Source organism: Pteropus alecto, unplaced genomic scaffold (assembly GCF_000325575.1).
Source record: "Pteropus alecto unplaced genomic scaffold, ASM32557v1 scaffold14, whole genome shotgun sequence".
In the NCBI taxonomy this organism is placed as follows: Eukaryota; Metazoa; Chordata; class Mammalia; order Chiroptera; family Pteropodidae; genus Pteropus; species Pteropus alecto.
This window is the reverse complement of record NW_006436810.1, coordinates 6,266,271-6,288,747: the sequence shown is the minus strand read 5'-3', so window position 1 is coordinate 6,288,747 and position 22,477 is coordinate 6,266,271. Positions and strand designations below refer to the sequence as shown.

Genomic DNA, 22,477 nt, shown 5'->3' with positions numbered 1-22,477 from the left:
AATTTTATTTTTTCTTGATAACAGTCGCAAGATTGAGGCAGAGTTCTTCAAAGGCCGCTAAAGTTTTTTTTTCTTCACTGTGCCTTATTTTAGAAAGGAGGATGTCCGATTATACATCAAGAATGAAAGTCAAAGGTTTGCTCATCACGAGACACGAGCCACCACCCACTCCACCTCCCCACACTGCAGTTTCTACAACTCGAATTACTAACGCCCTGCCAGTCTGGCTTCATCCCAAGATACACCTTCAGCTCGCATATTTGTGGGCTTCTCAACTTATTAAAAAAATCTTGTCCAAAAAAAAACCACAAAAAAAAAAAAAAAAAAAAAAATAGGTAACGTTTCACTGAGCCACAGTCCAAGCATTCAAGGGAAATGCACTTCAGTAATCCGGGGCTGCATGTTTGTCAAATGGCACGATCATGTCCCAGTGTCAGCAAATTATTTTCCACAGTGCTCTGTGCCAACCTAATGAGGACTTTGTGTGGCCAGACCAGAGGAAAACCAGAAACAAAATACACAATCTCCAGCTATCGCTAAAAAAAAAAAAAATTCTTGAAACTACCTCCTGGAATCTCATACCTTTTACACTTGCCTTTTGCTCTCTAGGATAGGAAACTTCTCCTGCTACGATGTTCTCTGGTCCTAAAACTGCACCTTAAGTGGGATCTGTGCATGGCATACGCTCTTCTAAGAGAAGGATGGGTAAGATGAACCCGTAATAAAAGCGTCTAAAATATATACAAGTTTATTATTATTTTGTCATAACAACTGTCTGTCAGTCCAGCTCTTCATCTATGGAGGAGGCTCCCTCCCTCTCTGTCCCCTCCCCCTTTCATATTTTCCAGCATTCTCTTACTCTGAGCCAATCATCTGTTACATATTCAAACGTCTACAGCCAACAATGGCTGGATGTCTTAGCATCCTCTCGGTCTATTTCCTTGCCATGTGGGTTTTGTTTCCTTGTCTTAATATGCAGGCCCTTTTCTTCCTCGTGTTAACTAGCAGAGGACAAAAAATCGTTTTCTTCTTCTTTTTGTCATTTAATCATGCTTTAAAACGCATGATCCTTGCTTACTCTGTAATCATTTGCTCCACACTGGTGTCTCACACCATCCATCAGGCAGATGCTTTTCGAAAAGCCTCAAATTGCCCGAGATCATCTCGATGGCTTTTTTCCTCATTGTGATACTTAAATAATTTTTCTTCTTAGCATGATTTTGGGAGGATAAGAGCAAAATGACAAGGTACTTGCAGAGAGAATGGAGAGAAACACTGTCACGTCCAACAGTGCTGAAAGCTCAGGCTCACGGATTGGGCAGAGGTACACGGGTGGCCCTACGGCCCCATACCACCCTCTTCACTGAGGAACAGAGGAGTGCCGCCATGCTGCCCCCTCCATCTTCTGACACGGAAGCAGACCTCGCCATCGGCAGGAGGTGGGTAGGGGAAACCAGATGCAGATTTAAGAAGTCCACACAAGGAACAAAATGCCCAAAGTTTGCACAAGCCAGATATGGAAACCTAATGCATGGTTTCCCTAACGCCTTAGTTACCTCTGGATGTGCCCTTATGTTTATGTTATTTTAAAGTAACAGCTTTGAGATTTTATTCACATATAATAAAGTCTATCCTTTTAAAGTATACCATTCATGATTTTTAATATATTTACTAAACTGTGCATCTATCACTATTAGATAATCCCAGAAAATTCTCATCGCCTCCCCCCCAAAAAAACTCTATACCCATTACAGTCATACGCTATTCCTCCCTTCCGCCAGCCTCCAGCAAACACTCAGCTACCTTCTGTCTCTAAGGATTCTGGACGTCAAATAAATGTGTACCCTTTTGTGCCTGGCTCCCTTCACTTGACTATTACAGTGTTTTCAACAGTCATCCACGTCGAATCACATTCTGACCTTTATTCTTTAACGGCTGAACATTCCACTGTATGGCCAGACCACATTGTTCATCTACTCGAATCCTTGGACCCTTGTTGATCATAAATATAAGGGCTTATTTTTGGACTCTCGATTCTATTCCATTGATCAATATGGCTATACGGTAGCTTCATAGTAAGTTTTTAAATAGAGAATTGTGAGTCCTCCAACTCCATACTTCCTTTTCAAGACTGCTTCAGCTATTCTGAGTCCCTTGTATTTTCATGTGAATCTTAGGATCAGCTTGTTAATTTCTGCAAAAAAGCCAGATGGGATTTTATAAGTATCACACTAAATACGTAGATCAATTTGGGGTACAGTATCATTTTAATAACATAAGTCTTCCAATCCATGCACATGGATGTCTTTCTATTCTGCAACCTTGCTGAACTTGTAAGTTCAAGTTGGTTTTTTGTGGATGCCTTACAATTTTCCATATACAAGATCATGTCATACTTCTTCCTTTCCAAGGGGATTCTTCAGACATGGTTTCCTATAGTACTTTGAACATATTTATCATAGCTGATTTAAGTTTCACATAGTCCATCCAAGATCTGGGCTTCCTCAAAGAAAGTTTCTATTAACTCTCTTTTTCCCTTTACATGGGTGGGCCATATTTTCCTATTTCTTTGGATGTCTTGTAATTTTCTGTTAAAAAATTGACATTTTAAGTAATATGTCAATTTGGGATATCAGATTCCAGAATTGTTGTTTTGGACCCCAGGGCTTGCTGCTGTCGTTTATTGATTTTACTGGACTAAATCTGTAAAGTCTTTTTGTGGGGGAGGGTGGTCATATGTGGCCACCTAAGTCTGCTTATTTTTATTTTACTTTAGTTTATTTAGTGGTTCACTAATGACTGGATAGACAGTTCATTAAATGCCTTGAACTAATAAATGTTCCAGGATTTATAAAAGGCTTATGTGAATGTGTTAGGGCATGCCTTCAACGCTCTGCCAAAGAGTTTATACCTCTTCCTTAGTCTTCACTATCCAGTGGCTCCTAGACCACCGGTTTTCACTGCCACCAAACTTGCAAAGCTGCTGGCTTTCAAGGTCAACAATTGAGTTGGAACAAAGGGAAGATGAGATTAGCACATGTTAAAACACCACAGGTTCACTGTTCCTACTGAGAGCACAGTGTTTTTCTTGAACAAATATTCTTCCGAGTGGTGCAAGTCTTTAACTAATTTCCAGAGTTCTGAGAAAGCTGATCGTGATAGGTGCTGTGTTCTCAATGCTTTTCTGGAGTAAATCTGCAGAGGTCCTCACTCTGCCATTCTGGAATTCCAGGGCCCTTACCTGCATTTTCACATGGAATCTTCATGGGGTGTTCACCATCACTTTACACTCATTACGACAGTGTCGCTCAGCATCACGACATTGTCATTTCTCACCACGTTCCAAGAGACTGCTGCTTCTTTAACAGCATTCACTAGAAAGATCTAGAAAATTCACAATCACTACCCTCTATCCAGCCAAACTTTCTTCCAGGGAAATCCCTAAGCCTGCTTCCTAAAAACAACTTACGAAAGAGAAAAATGATTAGAATCTGGGGTATTTTTTGTAATAAATTTCCCGCGTTGCTAAATGAATACTGATTTCGACATCTGGAAGTTGGTTCCTGGTGAGATGGCCCCAATTTCATAATTCTAAACATTGCTGCAGCTCAGCTACCTGAAAAGGTGTGCAAAGAAATGCCTGACAACTGTATTCCTCATACTGTTAATGCTTGCTGAGGAAGGGCATAAGGAAATAGCCGTATTTTCTAACAAAGCATTCTGCAGAAGAGTCTGTAATAGGAGCCACAGGAGAACACGTTCTTTTCAAAAAGAGAATTAAAAAGAACCCTGAGCGGCCCCCGCTCCTGCTCTGTCTCCTACCAAAGGCATATTCCCACCGTTCAGGACCAGGCTCTTGCAAGAGTAATTCTAAGGCAATGCATAACGCCTAACACAAGACAATAATTAAGAGAATCTGCTCACTTTTATCACTTATCGGAATTATATTCGCTCTTTCCTCACTTTGCAAGTAAAATTTTCTATCCGCTTAGACTAAAAATAAATCAGGATCGAGAACCGCGACAGAGATGGTTTTGTTCTTTGTATTCGACAATTCCGCAGCCCCGTCACCAAGCAGGGCAGTCCCCCTTGGCCTCCAGGAAGCTCCACCCCCAAGCTCAATTTCCCACCTTGGCAGAGACCACCTGCATTCCTCTGCTGCCACCCACCACCAGCTGTCATCTGGGACCCCTGCATTCCCAGGCTGGCTGAGAAGCACCCACTTCCCAGACCACTTCCTCACCTCCGATCTGCGTAACCTTGTAAGGCACTTCTTTCTCCAGCTTCCACTACTCGACAGCTCCACTGAGACAGTAATTCTACATTAGAAAGGACGATATATGTGGACAGCTACAAAGGCACTGAAAGTGTTGCAAAGTTCCCACAAAGCCCCTCCTTCTACCTTCTCAGCTTAACTTTCGTTTCTGAGCTAAGAGACCCTAGTCCTTGGGAACTATAAGTGTGCCAGGTAATACAGGTATGTCCTTGCAGAACCCCTAGCCAGGTACGCCAGGTGTGCCAGGGAAGCTAGGTGTGCCCCCACAGGCCCTTGCACCCCACCCTACTCCTAGCCATTCCCTTAACCAGAAAATGTCACATTCGATCATTCCCGGACAACCCCTCAAATAAGAACAGCAAAAGGGTATTAGAGAGCTAAGCAGTGGTATTGAGATACTCTACCAACTTTATTCATCTTCATTCTTCAAAGCCTGAGGTCACCGTGGTGTTAGAAACACATACACATTCTCAAAATTGGGTTCAAATTTTGCAAGTATGACCTGTGAATCTGAACTTTTATCTAGACTCATTTTTAAACTAGGACTACACATTGCTTGATCAAAACCATAAACCAGCAACGTAATTCTCCACGTCAATTTGCTTCTGCGGAACTAAGTTTTGTTATGACGAATTCTCACTTGTTCTACAGCTGTTCTTTCTTGGCAAGAACGAAAATGTATTTAAGTTCATTTTAAAGAATGAGCCCTAAAATGCTTAAATGGATAAGCATATTAAAAAACATTTAAAGATGACAAATTCTGAATTATACTGTGGGTGTGTATGGGGGTGGGGGGTCGTCTAAATTTATAAACCTCAAAAAAATAAGCCCAATCCCCAAACAAGCTGCAGCATTCAATGAGAAAAATCTCTCTCAGCCAGTTATTTAATTTCCTAGAGCCTAGAAATCAACGTCAAAAGTGAAAAGAACCATCCAACTTATATGAAAATGGAGAGTTCAAAAAAGGATTTACAAAAGGCTTCAAAAAATATGAGCTATAACAGGAAATAGACAAGCAACTGAAATGACGATGGAGAAAGACATAAGAAAATGTGTGTATTTTTCTACCATCTAAAAATCCACCAGTAATTTTTGCCCTTTTACTTTTGTTAAGTACAACTTACTAAGTTTCTTTCTTGATGCTAATTTTACAAGATATGAATATTAAAGAATGTGACTGATTTTATTTTTTTAATATAACACTAAGAACTTTGGCATGCCATTTATAGCCACCTGGGGACCCTAAACACTTATTTGAACAGTAAGACATCATTCAAAACCTTCTGAGACCTTCTCTACTGGAGGAGATGCTACTGAAGTCCATATCCCATTACATCCGACACCCTGGGTGATGGGCAAGTACGCTTTCCAAGGGAAAAGATTTAACTTCTAGAAATAGCTTCAAAGCCCATCATGGTGATTGAGTGTTCAACATACAGTTAAGACCATTTTACTGAGATGTTATTGTAGGGTAATAAGGTTAATATGACTGGTAACCTGGCTAAGAAGGCAGTTTTGACAGAGGAAAGATTACCAAGAAATTCACTGACCCACAGTTACCTCATTAAGAATAAATGCAAGGCCTCCCAAGAAACCTTCATGAAAGCCAAAGCTCATTACAATGGGCAACATCCAGCATACCTGCTAAAATAGTTTCTTATTTTACTGTCATCTCTAACTAGGGAAAGCAAAAGGAGAAAGGGATTTTTTAAAGGCAAGAATACCAAAGCTAAGCAGGAAACTAGCGCCACGAAAGTGTGTAGCTGAGGCACCAGCTCAACACTGAACTGCCCCTTGCCAGGGACTTCAGAACCAAGAACTGATTTTTGTTTGCCTTGAGAAATATACAACAAAAGTATTCGCTGCTTGGAAAATCAGCAAGGCCAATCTGATGATGACAGTGATAGAAAAGGTTTGCTAAGGAATGGAAAGATGAGAAACTCAATGTGGTGTGTTAGTTATCTCACTAAGGAAACGTTCGGTACCTAACTGTCCTTAAAAGCAAAGACAAGATCTGTGCAGAATCGAATAGCAACAAAAGCACGAGATGTGTGAGTTCTGACGATCTCGATACAGCTACTCCACAAGGGCCCAGTGAGAGTCGCCCGTGTTGTGATACATAACAGCTGTGTAATGGCAGAGCCAACAGACAAAATATGTCAGCTTTCCAAAAAGGCTCCACCAGCCATCACAGGAATTCCATCTCTGCTGGACAGGACTTGACAACATGGACCACATTCGGCACAGGAAGCCTCAAGCAATGATGACCTTAATATATTAATACAAGCACATTCTAGATCGTCTGTGTGGCCACCTTATATAACTGCACAGATCCCATGATTTCTGGAGCTCCCATTAGCCTTCAGATTCATGATCCAGATGGCAATGGTAGTTCCACTGTCTCTAGCTAACATGACTTTAGCATTAGCCTTCAGATTCATGATCCAGATGGCAATGGAGACAGTTCCACTGTCTCTAGCTAACATGACTTTACGTCAATGATGTCTTCATGCTCCAGCACACAGTACAAAAGAAATCTGGACGATGGAAATAAAGGAAACCAGACTAAGTGACCAGCCCTGGGCACATGACACGTCAGGAAAGGAAAACTGGCCCTAGTAACCAATACTTTCTGAGCACAGAAGATACATGTAGTTTTAACAGAACAGCATCACCTGTCACATTAAAATCATACAGTTACTTTGAATTGGATTAGGTTGGGAATTATGTCGGTAATAAATTCATATGTTGGTTATAATGTATTTATGGCACTGTATGATATATATGGTGACACAGAAACATGTTTATGCCATCTATATTTGGAAATATTTGAAGAAACATTATAAAAAAATAATTTAAGGCAACATGTGGAATTCTCACTGATGTTCTTTCTCGCTCCAATGCGGGTCTACTTCATTCACGCTTAAAAAAGTACCACACTGTATTATGCTGCCTGCTGTCTTCCCACTGCAGAAAAAGAAAACACATGATTACTTGTTCTTCGTAGGGCTAGCAATATTAGAATAAGATCTTCTTCACTGGGAAATCTTGAAGCAAAAAAGGAAAACACCTAAGCCAAAACAGTTAAGCACTGAGTAATATTAGTATTAACAGTGAATAAAATGTCATTTCTATGGTTATTCTTCAATATGGGACTAAACTTAGAAGGGCTCCTTTAATTGATATCACCCCTTCGATTTATTTGTCAAAACTTCCTGTTACCACTTTCAGGGTATACATGCGGAAACCATTTTAATGAGATTTATTGTAAGGTAATATTATTGTAATGTGAATAGTTCACATGCACAGGGAATAAACAAGGTTTTGAATAACGTTTGCATTTTATCTCACCTTAATTGAACAGTTGTATTTTTAAAAGAAAAGATGGTACATGACCCCATATCTATACTGCAGGGGAAAGCCAACATCTGAATGATGATAATTTCTGTGAACTCCCTGCTGGAAGTAAGACCCTCAGGACTGGAAAATTCGATTCTCTGCAGAGCTGAGTATGAATAAACCACCTCCTTCCTGCCTCCTCCAGTCTGGAGCCGGCACTGCAGAAAAAGACCCCCCGCAGTCCAGCACGCCGCTTCCTTTGCGGCACAATGAGGAACTGAGCATGCGCAGAGGGTACGTCTGGATTTCGACATATGGAGACATCAACTAGCTATGTGGTTTTGGCCATGCAACCTGCCCTCTCTAAGCCTCGCTTTTGTCATCTGAAAAACACACAAAATTAGCCTTCCAATGTCACATGCTTGGTTGATGGGTTAAAGAACCGTGTAAAACTGCTAAGTGCTAGAGCAGGGTGTCTCAACCTCGTCGCAGTTAGCACTCGGGGCCAGATGCTTCTTTGTACTGGGCGCCGTCGTGGGCACTGTAAGATGCTCGGAGGTAGCCTCCCTGGTCTCTACCCACTGGATGCCAGCAGCACCTCCCGAGTTGTGAGAACCAAAACTGTCTCCAGTCATTGCTAAACGTTGGGGTGGGTAGGAGAAGAAACAAAATATCCCCCCGTTTACAAGCCCTGCACTAGGTACTTAAAAAATGTAGGTTTCTTCCCTTCCTCCTAGCCATGCAGTTCTCTGAAACAAGAAACCAAGTTTTCTAGACTCCTCCTGCCTTTTCCTCACCTAGCCAATCAGTAACCAAATCCAGTGCCATCTTCCTCCTGAATACCTCCTGCATGTATTCCTCCATGCTCGTGTCCACCATCATCACCACCAACTTATACCAGCTACGCCGGGCCAGCTGTGGGACCTCCTCTTCTCATCCACCTCAAACCCATTCTCCCCATGCTGCGTGGTGAGCATTAAAAAAGCACAGATGGAAACAGGTTTCTCAAAGTGCTTCAGAGGAACAAGCTCTGGCTCCTTGACAAGGCCCACAAGGCTGTTCACACACTGCCACTTCCTCCTCTGACTTTCGGTCTGGCCATCCAGGCCCCGCTGGGCCCACCCCCCAACCCTGAAGTGGCCCCCAGAGATACTCACCCACGGGGGCGTCCCACTCACCAGCCAGCCTTCCCTCGTTCGAGCTCTGCCACGTACTAGCTCTGTAACCCCAGTACAAGTTATTTAAAAAAAAAACCTCTTTGTGCCTCAGTTTCCCCACCTGAAAGATGGAGATAAAGGTATCCGCTTCAAAGGGCTGTTGAGATTACATACGTGAGTTTTTGTAAGACATATATGTCAGCTCAAATTCTAGCTGTGAGCTTATTTTTTATCTAAAAGCTCAGGTCACTGTTTGAAGCTGGACACCCCGCCTTTTCCGCCCATCTTCGCACCCCAGGCTTAACAGCACCAACCTGCATAGTTATTTCTACTACTTCGCTGGCCACAAAGAGCAACAGTTGTTTATCTGCCTGTCTCCAAGGTCAGACCCTCCTCAGAGGAACAGCTGCCTGCCGCTGGCTATCTCAGCCCCCAGCACAGCATCCGGCCCTGTGAGCGTTCGCTCCGTTCAAGCAAGTCTCCGGTAAGACTCTCTCCTCAGATCGGTCGGTCAAAAACCTTTTTCAGATCTTTTTGAATCCTAAACTGTTCGTGCAATAGATTACCTACCCTTCTTCTTCCTAGGCCAGACCACTACTTAAGATTTTTACTTAACTGTCTTTCTTCCCTAAAATTCTAAGACCTCCTGCCTCTCTGAGCCCCAAGAAAGACATACATTCAGCAAAAGAAGGGCACAGACTCGCCCTTGATGGTTTTACACTGGGGTCCCCGAATCTTAAAAGGACAAGAAACTGCCACTGCCCATACCGGAGCATCTGCTTGAAACCGCCAATGTGCAGACTCCAGGTAGGATTAAGGCCACCTGGCAAAGAAGGGCAATTTCCTTGTTGCCCAGGTGTTAAAATCACAACAATACTGGTAAACTGAGAAGTTACTCTTCCCCAGAACAACAGAGATGTTATGAAATTTGGGACTAACCAACCCGCTCCCATCCTATTCATAAAACTGGCCATTATCTGGCACTCCGGTCCCTTCCTACAATTATTAATCCTCTTTTTTATATCTTAAGACCGGCCTCACTGTTATCAGACTGAAGTTGCTTAAAAGACTTTATAAAAGAGTTTCAAAGACAGAGCGAAGGGAGAAATGAAGTCAGATGACACGGGAGGGTGAACTATGGTTATCAACCACTACTTAGAGCAGTACTTCCCAAGCCTGACGCTTGTTTTAAAAGCGAGGGGGGAGATCTCTGAACACTCCTGTCTGTGCTGACTTAAATTTTTTCTATTGTTATTTCACTTACAGAAGTATAAAACTAAGTCTACATCCTATGGCGCTGGCTGCCACCAAGCTGGTTCCCTGAGGTTCAGCACAGCTATGCCACCACAGTCCTGTTTTGACGTCAACTCAAATCTACACACCTTTTTTAACCAAAAAGAGAAGATCACGTTCATACCACCAGGCACACAGTTACTTGGCCTTCACTGGGCAGAGGACACCGTTGACATGTTAAGTCCATTTTTGTCTTGTCTCCTTAGATTGAGACAACCGGAGAATTACTTACACCAACGCGATCAAGGATGACTTCAAACCACCTAAGGGCCGGTCACCAGGCACTCGAACCAACCTCACCACACAAGCACCTCATCCACTTTCAGCCCCGTCTCCCTCTCTGCCCCACACACACCCACTCTGGCATCTCTCAATTTGAGAAAAAAACTTCCTCGAGGACCCACGTCCTTGCTTACCTGTAGTCACATTTCTCCACTCCCTTTCTCAGCAAAATTCCTTTGACGAGTCCCTTCTCTGTCCTCAGATTTCTTTCCTCTCCTCCACGAGGCATCCATGCCCATACTCTCAACATGGCTTTTGCCCAGATCCCCAAGGCACCCACCTTGCCAAATCCATGCGCACTTACTCTCCTCCTATGACCTGGGCTCCATAACTGTACACGTCTCACCTGTCCCGCGCCCTTGTCACCTTTCCTGAGACTACACTTGATTAGAGGTTAGAGGACAGCCAGCCTCATCGGTCACACCTCCTTGCCTGTACCTCCAAAGGCAGGTGGGCCCAGGTCCTGCTCTTGCCCTCTCTTTAATCCTCACCATTTCCCCTCGTCTCAGTGCCTCATGTGCTAACCATATGCTAAGGACCCCGATGTCCCATTCCTGCCCCAGCGGCTCCACTGTGCTCCAGATGCTTCTATCTACCTGCCTGCCGGCATCTCCTGGATGCTTAGTAGCATGTTACTCTCAACCTAATCTAACAGACCTTTTGATTTCCTCACTTTCCCCTAATCTTGTTCCTCTGAGCAATTGACATTCCTCCTAATTGCTCACACCAAAATCCTAGGTGACATCTCCATATCTGTTCTAGCAAACCACAGGCAATTCTATTTCACCACACTCCGCTGTGCCCTGCCTTGAATCCCACCACTACTAACCACCTAGAACCAGAGGTTCTTGACTGGTCTCCTTGTTTTCATTCTATCCTTCCCCCAAAAATCCTTTCTTCACAGAGTTACTTCAAGTCACAAATCACATCCTGTTACTTCTCTGCTCAAAACCCTCCAACAGCCTCCCACTGCACTGAGAAAACCCCCACCCACCACGGTGGCTGTCAAAGGACTTCAGATCTGCCCTCCGTTCCCTTCTCTGCCCTCAATGCCCCGCCCCCCATGCTCCAGCCATACTGGTTTTCCTTCGGCTCCTCAAGCGTGGTCCTGTCTCTGGGCCATTGTGTTTGCTATTCCTGTCTGAACTATTCTACCTCCAAATCGTGAGTAGCTGGCAATGCCTCATTCCGGCCTCAGCTGAACTGCTGTATCCCATTCCAGTGCAGATTCTTGGAGAGCATCTGCACCGTTACAGCCCCCAGGGTGCACCCCCCACTCCCCGTCCAAGAATACAAAATATGCAAAAACATGTCCTAGCCTCATCCTGGTGTAAGGACGGTAAATGCTCCCATCGCACACCACCTAACCTCTGACGACTGCAATCATTCATTCCACATTTATGTTGGGCCTGATTTGAGCTCAGAGGGGTTTTCCTTTGGGGAGAGAGATGCTGGCTGCTCAGCTTCTGAAACCACTTCCTGTGTTTGGGGATTCTCCAGTGTGCGTTTGGATGGGAGGCTGGGCCCACCTCCCACCACAGAAACCAAAAGTTTAAACAGAAGAAATGCCCCGCCCCCTACCCCCGCCCCCAGCAGCAACGGTTGTGAGCACATGATTTCAGTTGGCCAATCAGAGGCTCCTGCCTGAGCCTTCCCACCAGGGGCTCAAAGAGGTAGTGGGCAGAAAAGTATTTGCATAGCTGCTTTCCTTAGAAAGGCTCGCTTGCAAAGGTGGCTCCTGGCTGGCTTCTGAACACTGAATGAAAAACAGCTCCTTCCACGGTATAAAACATTTCCCGAAATGATAACTGTGCCTGGACTGTGTGCAAACCATGCGGTTTATGCTGACTCCAACTTTCCTTCCGGGAGTCGGGAATTTCAGTATGTGCCAGGCAGAGGGCGCTTCCGTGATCGGTCCCCTGGAAAAGCCCTGGGCATTGAGTCTCTAACGGGATTCCCGGCAGACAACATTTCGTCCACGTTGTCGCGAGCATTGTGAGCGGAATTCAGTGCAGCCTGGGTGACGTCACGCCTCTGGGAGAGGCCCTGGGAAGCTCGAGCCTCAGACTTCCCTCCATGCGTCTTTTCCCCTCCCTGGCTTTGCTTTGTTATCCTTTCCCAACCATAAAACATAGCTGTGTATATAACAACTTCTGGGTCTGGTGGGTCCTTCTATTTATTGAGTCGCTGTGCCTGAGAGGTGTTGTGAGGGCCCCCAGCACAGGTAGGGAAGAGGAGGGCTGATGCAGCTACCGTGGGAGCACCCCTCACAGCATCAGAAGGGTGAGGAATGGTGTCAGAGGTGGCACTCAGTGTCTGGGAGCGCTGGGGCCCTCGGTAGATAATTCCAGTGGGTTCTCTGGCTGCAATTCTTTGGCCCCTGACCGCTGTCCGGGCCTGGCTCTCCAGTTTTACAGGTACTTCTGTGCTATGCAAAATGCCTTCGATAAATCCTTTCTGCTTCAATTAGGCAGAATTGGTCACCTGCAATCAAGAGCCCTAATTATCACCAATTTTGCACAAAAAGAAGTGCTATAAATAAAATTGCAAAGGCTGGGTTGAGGGTGGGGGAGGAGGGTCCTGTTAAGTCCTACAATCTCAGCTTGGGGAAGTTAGTCATTCTGAAAATGCAGGGCAAAGGTAGACTGGCTTCAGGTGCTCCTCTGTCTCTTGGATCCAAACTGTGTGCCTCTTCATCTGAGGCTGTTTTAAAACTGCCTCGAGGCAAAAGCAATAGGGATGAACAAGGTATGAACCTGTTGCTATGACACAAATTCCCAGAACCAGAGACTTCATCTAGATAAGATCAGTGGCTGTCCTTACCAGCCCATGGAATTGACTGGAAACAAACAAGCCGGGATCTTAAGTTTTCATGGGAGCAGTACTCACAAGTACTCAGCTCAGCTGACTCCGGCTTATGGCTGTTCAACCTCCAAACAACCCTGAAGCCCCAAGCAAGACCCAAGAGGAGGCATTCTGCCAGTGCCCGTCCCATCCAGGTGCTGCTGCAGAGGACAAGGACCAAGGGAGAGTCTCGCACTGAACACACTGCAGCAGAGCTGGAAGCTGCCAGACTGGCTGACCGAGGCAGGGGTTCCTTGCTGTTCCTGTTCTGCCAGCTACCACAGAGTCTTCTCTTTTCCCTCCTTTTCTCCAAACAGGAGGTTTATTGCAGCATCCTGTTCCCTCTTCACCACTACAGGTCAGATGTTTGAGGGGAGGCATAACCTATTTAGCCATAAGTCGCCATACCATTAAAAAAAAACAAAAAAAAAACTCTTCAGGTGTAAGAGACAGGACAGCGTATTACCCAGAGATCCTTGCAATGCTTAGGTGAATATTCAGGTTGCGTCCCTCGGGAAAGGGAACACATGCTTTCATGAAGCCCTGGGCACTTTCTGAGGGTGTGTGTGTCTGAACGTGGATGAATTAGCCAACGGGAGGCCTGTAGGGTCATCACGGACTTCACCCCAGCTCAAGGAGGGGTGGACCATTAAGGCAATGAAGGTAATTCCACCCCCTCCTAATCAATGGCTGGTGGAGGGATGAGCAGATCTAAGCCACTGGCAGCCTGGCAGCCAATGAGACATAAGAGATTTCCTGGGTGATTCTGGAAATGAGATTTCCTTGATCTTAAGAGAAAACCACAGGAAGCCATTCTCTTTCCTCCAAAAGTAGGAAAAACAAAAAACAAAAAATCAATGAAGGTAATTCCACCCCCTCCTAATCAATGGCTGGTGGAGGGATGAGCAGATCTAAGCCACTGGCAGCCTGGCAGCCAATGAGACATAAGAGATTTCCTGGGTGATTCTGGAAATGAGATTTCCTTGATCTTAAGAGAAAACCACAGGAAGCCATTCTCTTTCCTCCAAAAGTAGGAAAAAAACAAAACAAAACAAAACAAAAAAAACATAGTAACCATAATTCACAAATTGAGATTGCCAACTCAAGTGCCACAATTCTGAGATCCCATCACCTATAAGCTGTAACTTTGGGTGTGTGGGGGAAGCAGGGGAGTATGGTATGAGTGCAAAAAGCCCACCATGACACTAAACGCACATATCAGATGTAACATGCATCTTTATTTCAGAAATCTTAAAAGGCTCAGAGAGGGTGATAAAGACCAGTCTCGGATTAGATGAAACATGGTATTTGCTAGCTCGCCCTTTTGTTCAGGAAGGAACCACTGTGAAACATACTCTAGGAAGCACCAACACTGGCTGAAGTCGAAATGAAGATGCCCTTCCAGCCACTCAGATATCTGCAGCGATGACTGTAGCTATGCATGGCTCTCATTTTGACATCTAAAACAATTTAATGCTGTAATCAGGTAATAACAAGACCTCTAACTCAAAACCCAAGAAAAGAAAAATGAACAGAAGCAGATTTGAGTTTGATCCCAGGCCACAATTTTCAAAGTACACACACAAAAAACTTCGGAACACTACTAAAGATTTAAATAACTTTTATGCAACTGTAGTGCAGAGGAGGATGAAAATACAAAATTTAAGCATCCTTAATGGAGAAAATAAAACATTGATTTTGAAAGCTGCAAGTGAAAAAAAAGAATCTAATTTACCGGTCACTTTTTCTGAAAAATATTCAACCCTTTACCTATCCGTCCACTTCCCACCTTGATAGTGAGCTCCTAAAAGGCAGGAGTGGCAATGCCATGACCTTGACATCCTCAGACACAAAGCACAAAGTGGGCCTGATAACATGCATTCGACTGAACAAAACACTAATGTACATACTGAACAACTGCTCTAATTTTTACCCAAAGCTTGAAGTACATGCATTTGGGAGGTTTCTTTCTGCCTCACTTTTAAACTTACTTTTATTTTAAGAAAAAAAATAAAAGTTCGTTCTAGAAATACAGAAAATGTAAATAAGCAATGAAGATAATGGAAATTACCTGTAATCTGTTTACTCAAAGAGAATTACCATCGACACCCTGGGCTTGAGTCTTGGTCATATTTTCTATGCATAAACACTTTCAACCACAAAAGGATCCTACTGTTTCATAGAAACAGTGTACCCACTGTTTTGTAACCTACTTTTCCCACTGAATATTGTATTACTGACATCTCCATGTTATTAAATATTCTTCGCTATCTCCCACCCCACCCCCCACCCCCATGGCTGCACAATAATCTTCACTGCCTCGCTCCTCAAAGGAAAGGAGGAAAAGGTCTCACCCCCAGCTTAAAGTGTTCTCTTTCACTAATAACATTCACTGCTGTTCCAAATGCAGGCAGCATGGCACACACCAATTTCTCAATTAATGCACTGGAGAACTCAAAATCAACACACAGAGTTTGGCTCCCTCTAGATTCATCTAAATTCAAGAGCCACGTTCATTTATCCTCTGGCGTTAACAAGCAGAGAAGAAATATAGCCAGTTCAAAGTTTAAAAACCTATTTATTGATGGTTTTATGGTTGCACCCAATTATCACATACAATACAGGAAGCACAAAAGGAACAAGAAGAAAAGATGAAAAGAAACAAACTGATTCTGTTTTGCTTTTTCTTTAAAACTTACAGTCTTCCCCTTTCCAAATCAAACTGCTAAAATTAGCACTATGATGACACCCAAAGAGAGAGCACTTATTGAGAGAAAAGATGGAGACTTAGAAAAGAAAGCATCAAGATTTTCAACAGACCCCCATTCTTCATATTCTAGAGGTAGTTGGGAGAATCATAAGGGTGGGGAGCTTTTAAGTCAGCGGTATACACACACACGCTTTTTTTTTTTCATTAATAGTTAATATTGAGTGTTTACGAAGCAAAGTAATTATCTGAATAGCTAAGGCTTGCTTTCATTTTCTGAGGAACAGGCCAAAGTTACTTCCAGCTTAAAAACAAAACAAAACTTACACGTGGAAAGAAAACTCACCTATTCAACACAAACACCTTGAGTTAAACAATAGAAAAAATTAGTAGTAGAAAGAATTCTCACCTTCTACGTCACTGGGACCCAGGCCTGCCTTCTCTAGAGTCCTCATGTTGGTGACATCTAACAGAGTTGCCAAAATGTACAGAGAAAACAAATCATATAGATCGCTAAAAACAACTGTTTCACTTTGCATTTTAAAACAATAAAACAGACGCTCAGCTGGGCCCATGCGCCCTCCCGCCAGATATGAATGTGCTGGCCATCTTGCCCAACCGTGGTTTTTCTGTCCACTACGAGGACCTCGACACTACCCTCAGTGGAAGTCCAGCTTCACAAGCTGCTCTAGAAGACACACCACAGAACAGGGTCCAGAACCGCATCTGAGGCGACCAAGAAGAGTCAGGCCGTGAATGAGGCTGAAAATGAGAAATTAAAATGTAAAAACTGTTCAAGACAAGACCAAGAGTCAGAGGCATGACGTGGTCCCCATGTCGCTGCCCCTCCAGGCCCCCTCCCTCGTCTTGGAGGTGGTGCCCAATCACACACAGAGGGAGATGGAGCAGACAGTCCGGTCTCTGCCTGGCAGACCAGAGGTGGACATGCCTGAACCACTCAAGCTATTCATCAAAATTTCACTTTAGGTGCCTGGGAAGTCACAGGGGATGTGATGCCACCCTAAGCAGCAATGGGACCATTCCTGGGCTTGTTCATCCTCTTCAAGGAGCCACCGTCCCTACAAGCCCTTCCAAGTCCCATCTTCACCGGGAGGATTTCACATTACAGCATTTTACACTAAAAGGAACCCCACTTTTGAATGGCCCTTTTTCTTTGGTGAACAGAAGGTATAAAAATACAAAATCTCTCAGTGGATGCTTGCCTGCCAGAAAGTCACCAAACACTGAATTTGATGACAGCGAGGGAATCTGATAGCCTCACCACTAAACTTGGCAAGTTCTAAATCAATACAGGACTCTTGAGTCAGAGACAAAAGTCGACTAAAGTGTCAATTTAAGTTGGTTACTCCAGACACTTACGTAATATGTCTGCTGTAACCTAAAGGCATTACAGTAATAGTCAGCATTCAGGCCTCTGGATTTGGAACAAAACATTATACAGAGACAGTACGTAAAATATTTTATAGAGATCCTACACATCCATGAAGTAAGGTCCCAGATCTTTACATCGCTGCTTTTTCTCTCTGCTAGAACTTGAGCCATGGTCTTGTCTCACGAATGAAGAATAGCTCCAGCAATCAAATACCCAGGTGGTAATTATTACTTCCTTCTCAAAGCCAATGACAGCAATTCCAGAACGGTATGTACAGTGGAACTAGTATTATTTAGAAGTCCCTACATGCCCAAGAAAAAAGGACATAACTGTGGTTCTCAAAGGACTTTTTCTATATGTTTGTATGTTGTGGGGGCTTTGTTCCCAAATCCAAATGCCTATGCCTCTCCCAAATTTTAATAAGCCTTCAATAAGGGGAACCTTGAAAAACTTGGAAAACAGATGATTCCTAATAACTGCCCACAGTGAGAAATATTACTTTAGGTGTTTTTATTAAATAAATTATTTTTTTAGTTTGTAGGAAAATACTGTTTTCCAAATCTAGTCTCTTTATCCTCATCTCTAAATTATGCCCCCGTTTCGGTATTCCACCAGCAAGCAACTCACAAGCTGACATCATTAAGCAATACAAACATTGCCACCTATAGTCAGAAAATGAAATATATTTGCTTATGTCGTGACCTGGAAAAGAAACAATTATAAATACAGAAAGTAACATGTTGTCGCTTTTCACACCTTTCATAAATCCTACTGCCCTAATACTTAACATCATTATGTTACTTGTATGTTATTTTAATCCTCTTTAACATGGATTGCCAAAAGATCAATAAGTAGTTTGCTTTATTATCAACTAACAAATATATCAATAAGACGAAAACAAGTATCCAGAGACCTACAGCATCAAAAAGCTTGAAAACTCTTAACAGGATCTCTTTTTACTGTTGCTTCTCATCTAGGGCCCAAAATTCAAAGGCAACAATAAAATCTGTTTAAACAGATCTTTTAACTCAAAATAAAAATTTCAATGTGATCTCAATCTATCAAAGAAAAATTTGTTTCTTCCAACGGTCACTTACTGCCATGTTTCTATGACATTATTTAAAGACCTGCGCAATACAGAAAGGTTATTAGCAATGAGCACAAAGTTTCTTTCCCTCATAGTGAGTGCAAAAGCAATTTAGCAGCAACGCCAAAGGGTTGCTGTGATGACGTCACAATGTAAAACCATTCTTAACATCAGGGATTTCTTCCTTGAGATTATTCGCATTTCTCCTGAATCTCTATCAAACACATTGATGCTTCCAAAATCCCAAAATAACTTTACAAGAAGTTTTCAGGTGATGTGGGTACTCACTGCACCGAAGAGGTGCATCTTAAAACTGACCATTCAATCACTTCTCTTTAAATTGTGTTCTTCGTGGTCAAGAAACTGCAATCTGGGGATTCCCATTTGCCACTCTCCTCACCCCTTGGAACAAAATTATTTTCATTCCTTAAGAAAACTACTTTTCAGTAAGTAAACATTCCGACACTAAAACTAAATACAGAATATAAATTAAAATGTCAATTTCTACAAATTCCATAGAATCCTTAAAGAAAATTAAAATTTAAAGAGTAAAATTTAAAACAATACACCATCTTTGCCGATCTTAAAAACTGCTTTTAAGTGTCACAATAAAACCATGGCCCTTTTGGGCTTTGTTCCTCAAATATTAGCGATCCTGGCTTGGGCTGTAACTGGGGTCACCCAGGTGCAGGGTACAGGGCACAAAGCCAGCAGTGCAAGACCTGACTCGGGCATTTGGAATTGGAAAGAACGGGCAAGTCTTATCTTCCCCTAGAAAACTGCCTTTCAGCATGCACCTTTAGATCCAAACAGTGCCTAAGCTGTAATTTCTGAGAGCAATCTTGCGACCATTTTGCACAGTTGCAACGATGGCGTGCAGGGTTTCTCAAGTCATCTCTTGAAAACGCACACGTGGACCACTTTTTATAAATTAACAACTCTTCTAGGCTCTCTGTTCCATCTCTGCTGATGCCTATGTAAGAGCATTGCCCTCATTCTAGCCCTTTCCTCAGAGAAAGCAAAGCAGAAACCTGACTTGTGGTTGCCTGAAAAGTGCTGACTGATGGGGGGTATTGAAACTGAAGGCCCAGGGTTAGCCCAGGTTTCTAATTAGAGGAATTCATGAACAAGAAAACACCCTTGTTTTCATATTTTAACATCTCTGGAATAAAGATGCTTCATAAAATCAAAGATATATCACGGCAACTTTTTCTTGTTTTTCATAGTGGTATGCAAAATAATGGTGCACCTTAAAACTGACAGCCTCTTAACGAAACTATATCTATGCCACGAGTTAACTTTAAATGTTTGTTATGATGTGTTTCTTATATGCAAACAAGCAGAGAGACCCCTAAGGCAACAGGGAGCAGTGCAGTCGGTGGCACTGCTGTGGCACACAGCTGCCACATCTCATGGTCCAAACTTTAGAACCACTAATTACCGCCAAATAGGAATGAAACCCCAGCAAAGTCAGATTTCTACCATTTTCCATGAAAAACCCAAAGCTTTAAAACACTGTAAATACCATACGAAGCAGGACTCCAGAGTAATTCCGGCCTAGAAGCCATCAATTTACAAGACTTGACCTTTAATCTCCACCTTATGTTATATTCTAAATCATGTAGCTGTGAGGACCTTTCAAGATACTCGGTAGAGAAGGAATGTGATTAAAACTAGGGCTGTGGAATCACCAGAATCAGATTCAAATCCAAACTCCATTACTTACTGTGTGTCCTTATGCATGTCACTTAACCTCTCTGAGCTTCCATGCCTCAATTGTAAATCATAGCACACCTTATAGGATTCTTATGGAGATTAAATAAGATAGCAAGTGCATAAAAGCTTAACGCAGTGCTAGGCGCAGAGAAAACATATGAAACATTAGCCAACTATCCTTATTTGTATAAAATTAGGAGGAACGGTGTGAAAGTACTATCCAGGTCGGCCTGGCCTTCATTTCTATGCCACTTGCCTCACTTTAAGCACCAAAAAAAAAATTTAAATGCTACATCTAATAAGAAAGCTGTCGTTCAAACTTTTACCTACTAGAAAACCTCCTCGGTAAAGGATACCTTTCTCAGGTGTTATAGTAAAAAATTTCAGAAGGTTGACAATAACATGCATGAGTAAACTGTGCCAAAACGTGCTACCCGTTGCCAAAAAGCAAATAAAAACAAAAATTCAAACAAAAAAACTGCCAAGGAAGCAAGCCAGATGCAGAACCTAGTTCAAACTGTTCTGAATCCAACCCGAATTTGATCCTGGGCCCTGAATCAGAAGTTTTGTTAATTTGCTAATCCCTCCAACACTAAAAGTCCTTCATCTGATGGTGATTTCAAATTTTGTTACCTAAACTGACCTGATTTAAACCAGGGTGAATACGAACTATAACGCACCAGAGGAAACTCAGCCAGAAAGGAGTAACAAAAAATAAAGAGCACACACACTCGACGAGCAATGCCCACATTTAATCCCTTTCATTCTAGAGCTAGACAGACCGAGGAACAATGCCCTCTGTCTTGGCATCCCGCTGTTTTCTAGGTTAATGCAATGCTTCACATCATCAGCAGTACTTAGAGCTGGAGTCTTTCGATGGGATATAACTAAGTGCACTCCAAACATACAACGCTTTTCATCAGCCTCCAAGGAAAATACAAAATTTGCTAGGTATGGATGCCTATTTTGCTAAAAGGTTTGTAAGGTGATTTCTATATAGCAATCAAAATATCTCCGCATGTCTTGCTCTGCAGCACACCAAGTGTGTGAACTGAAGTGCACCCATATGTAACAGCCTCGGAAAAACAACCCTGGCGTTGGTTTCATCAGGCATTCTACTTGAAGAGCCTGTTAAAATCTTCCGATTTTTTCCTAGACAGGCTAATTCAAGGAGACAAAACAAGCTATGCAAACTCACCAATTTATTGTTAATATTCTACGAGAAAGCATTTCCTGATTTTCCGAAGGGCAACCTGGCAGGATGAAACCTCCCATAACCCCGCAAACCCCACAGAAATGTGAAATCATCATCAACAACAACAACAAAAACCCTGCCTTATTTTTTCACTGGTAGGAGAAGCTGAAAAAGACAGATGTGACTTATCTTTTGTAATATAATGTGTGCGGAACTAAATAGGACCAGCAACATGGCCATCACTCAATCAATAAAATGTCTTCATCGCCTATTGTTATTCCCTGAACAGCCCCAAATACCCCTCTAGTAACATGCAGGAGTGAACGCAGCCCCCCCCCCACACACACACACACACACAGACTCTCTTTCTATTCCATCCTTCACTTTCACACAAGACAACAGTTAAAAATAGCAAGATGCACTCTAGGTAGATTCTGACACTAGCTGTAAATGTAAACAAAGCCCGAAAAACAGTGGCAAGCATGTGATTCATTTATCCAGCTGCACTTCCCAAAACATTCATAAAATTATACATTTTTAGGGAGCTGTTCAAAAAAATCATGTAATTTTTTTAAAAAAAGACCTAAGAAGAAACGTGGCTGTCTTCATCCTCCACAATACCTCAAAAGCCCTTTGTTTAGGAATGTCTGCATCCCGTACCTTTCTAAAAGCTCACTGCCTGCCCTCTACTGCTGCTAATTAAAAGGAGAAGTAGAGAAAGAAAGAGAAAGCTCCTCAAAGGGGAGCGGGGGAGAGGAGAAGCCCCTGGGCAAATGAAACAATGCTACTTTTCACCCATCTCCAGGTAACTGCACAAAAAGGATAAATTATTTTACACAAGCACAGCACGGCGAAATAATCAAAAATGTAAATCACACATTATTAGCATTGTGATCATTCTTTGATAAAATACCACAGCAAGCTTTCCCTAGCACCGTTAAAGGGGGGGAAGTCACACCCCCAAGCACCCTCCCCATCCCAAGATACCTATTCCATTATACACTTACACAGCACGCATACACACACCAGAGTATCAGAGTAGGAGAGAGCTGGTGAGAAGCTATAACATGGGCATGTCTGAGATGATAGCCTCTTCATTAACCCCACCCCCATCACCAGAGAAAGAGGGGACCCTCAGGAAAGAAGCTGGAGAGGAAGAAAGAAATCCTGGAGTTTCCAGGCATCAAC

General features: G+C 43.0%; 1 protein-coding gene across 2 annotated transcripts in view; it reads right to left on the bottom strand.

Moving 5' to 3' along the window:
* The window catches only part of NEDD4L (neural precursor cell expressed, developmentally down-regulated 4-like, E3 ubiquitin protein ligase), a 300,190-nt gene that overhangs the window by 276,388 nt on the left and 1,325 nt on the right, over positions 1 to 22,477 (bottom strand). Inside the window, exon 1 of one of the 2 annotated variants that reach the window (XM_015590804.2) lies at positions 22,297 to 22,315. The exons of the other annotated variant lie outside the window; for it this stretch is intronic. The gene's annotated coding sequence lies outside the window, so the exon portion shown is untranslated. Of the gene's footprint in view, positions 1 to 22,296; positions 22,316 to 22,477 lie in introns of those variants that run through there. 2 annotated transcript variants of the gene reach the window in all.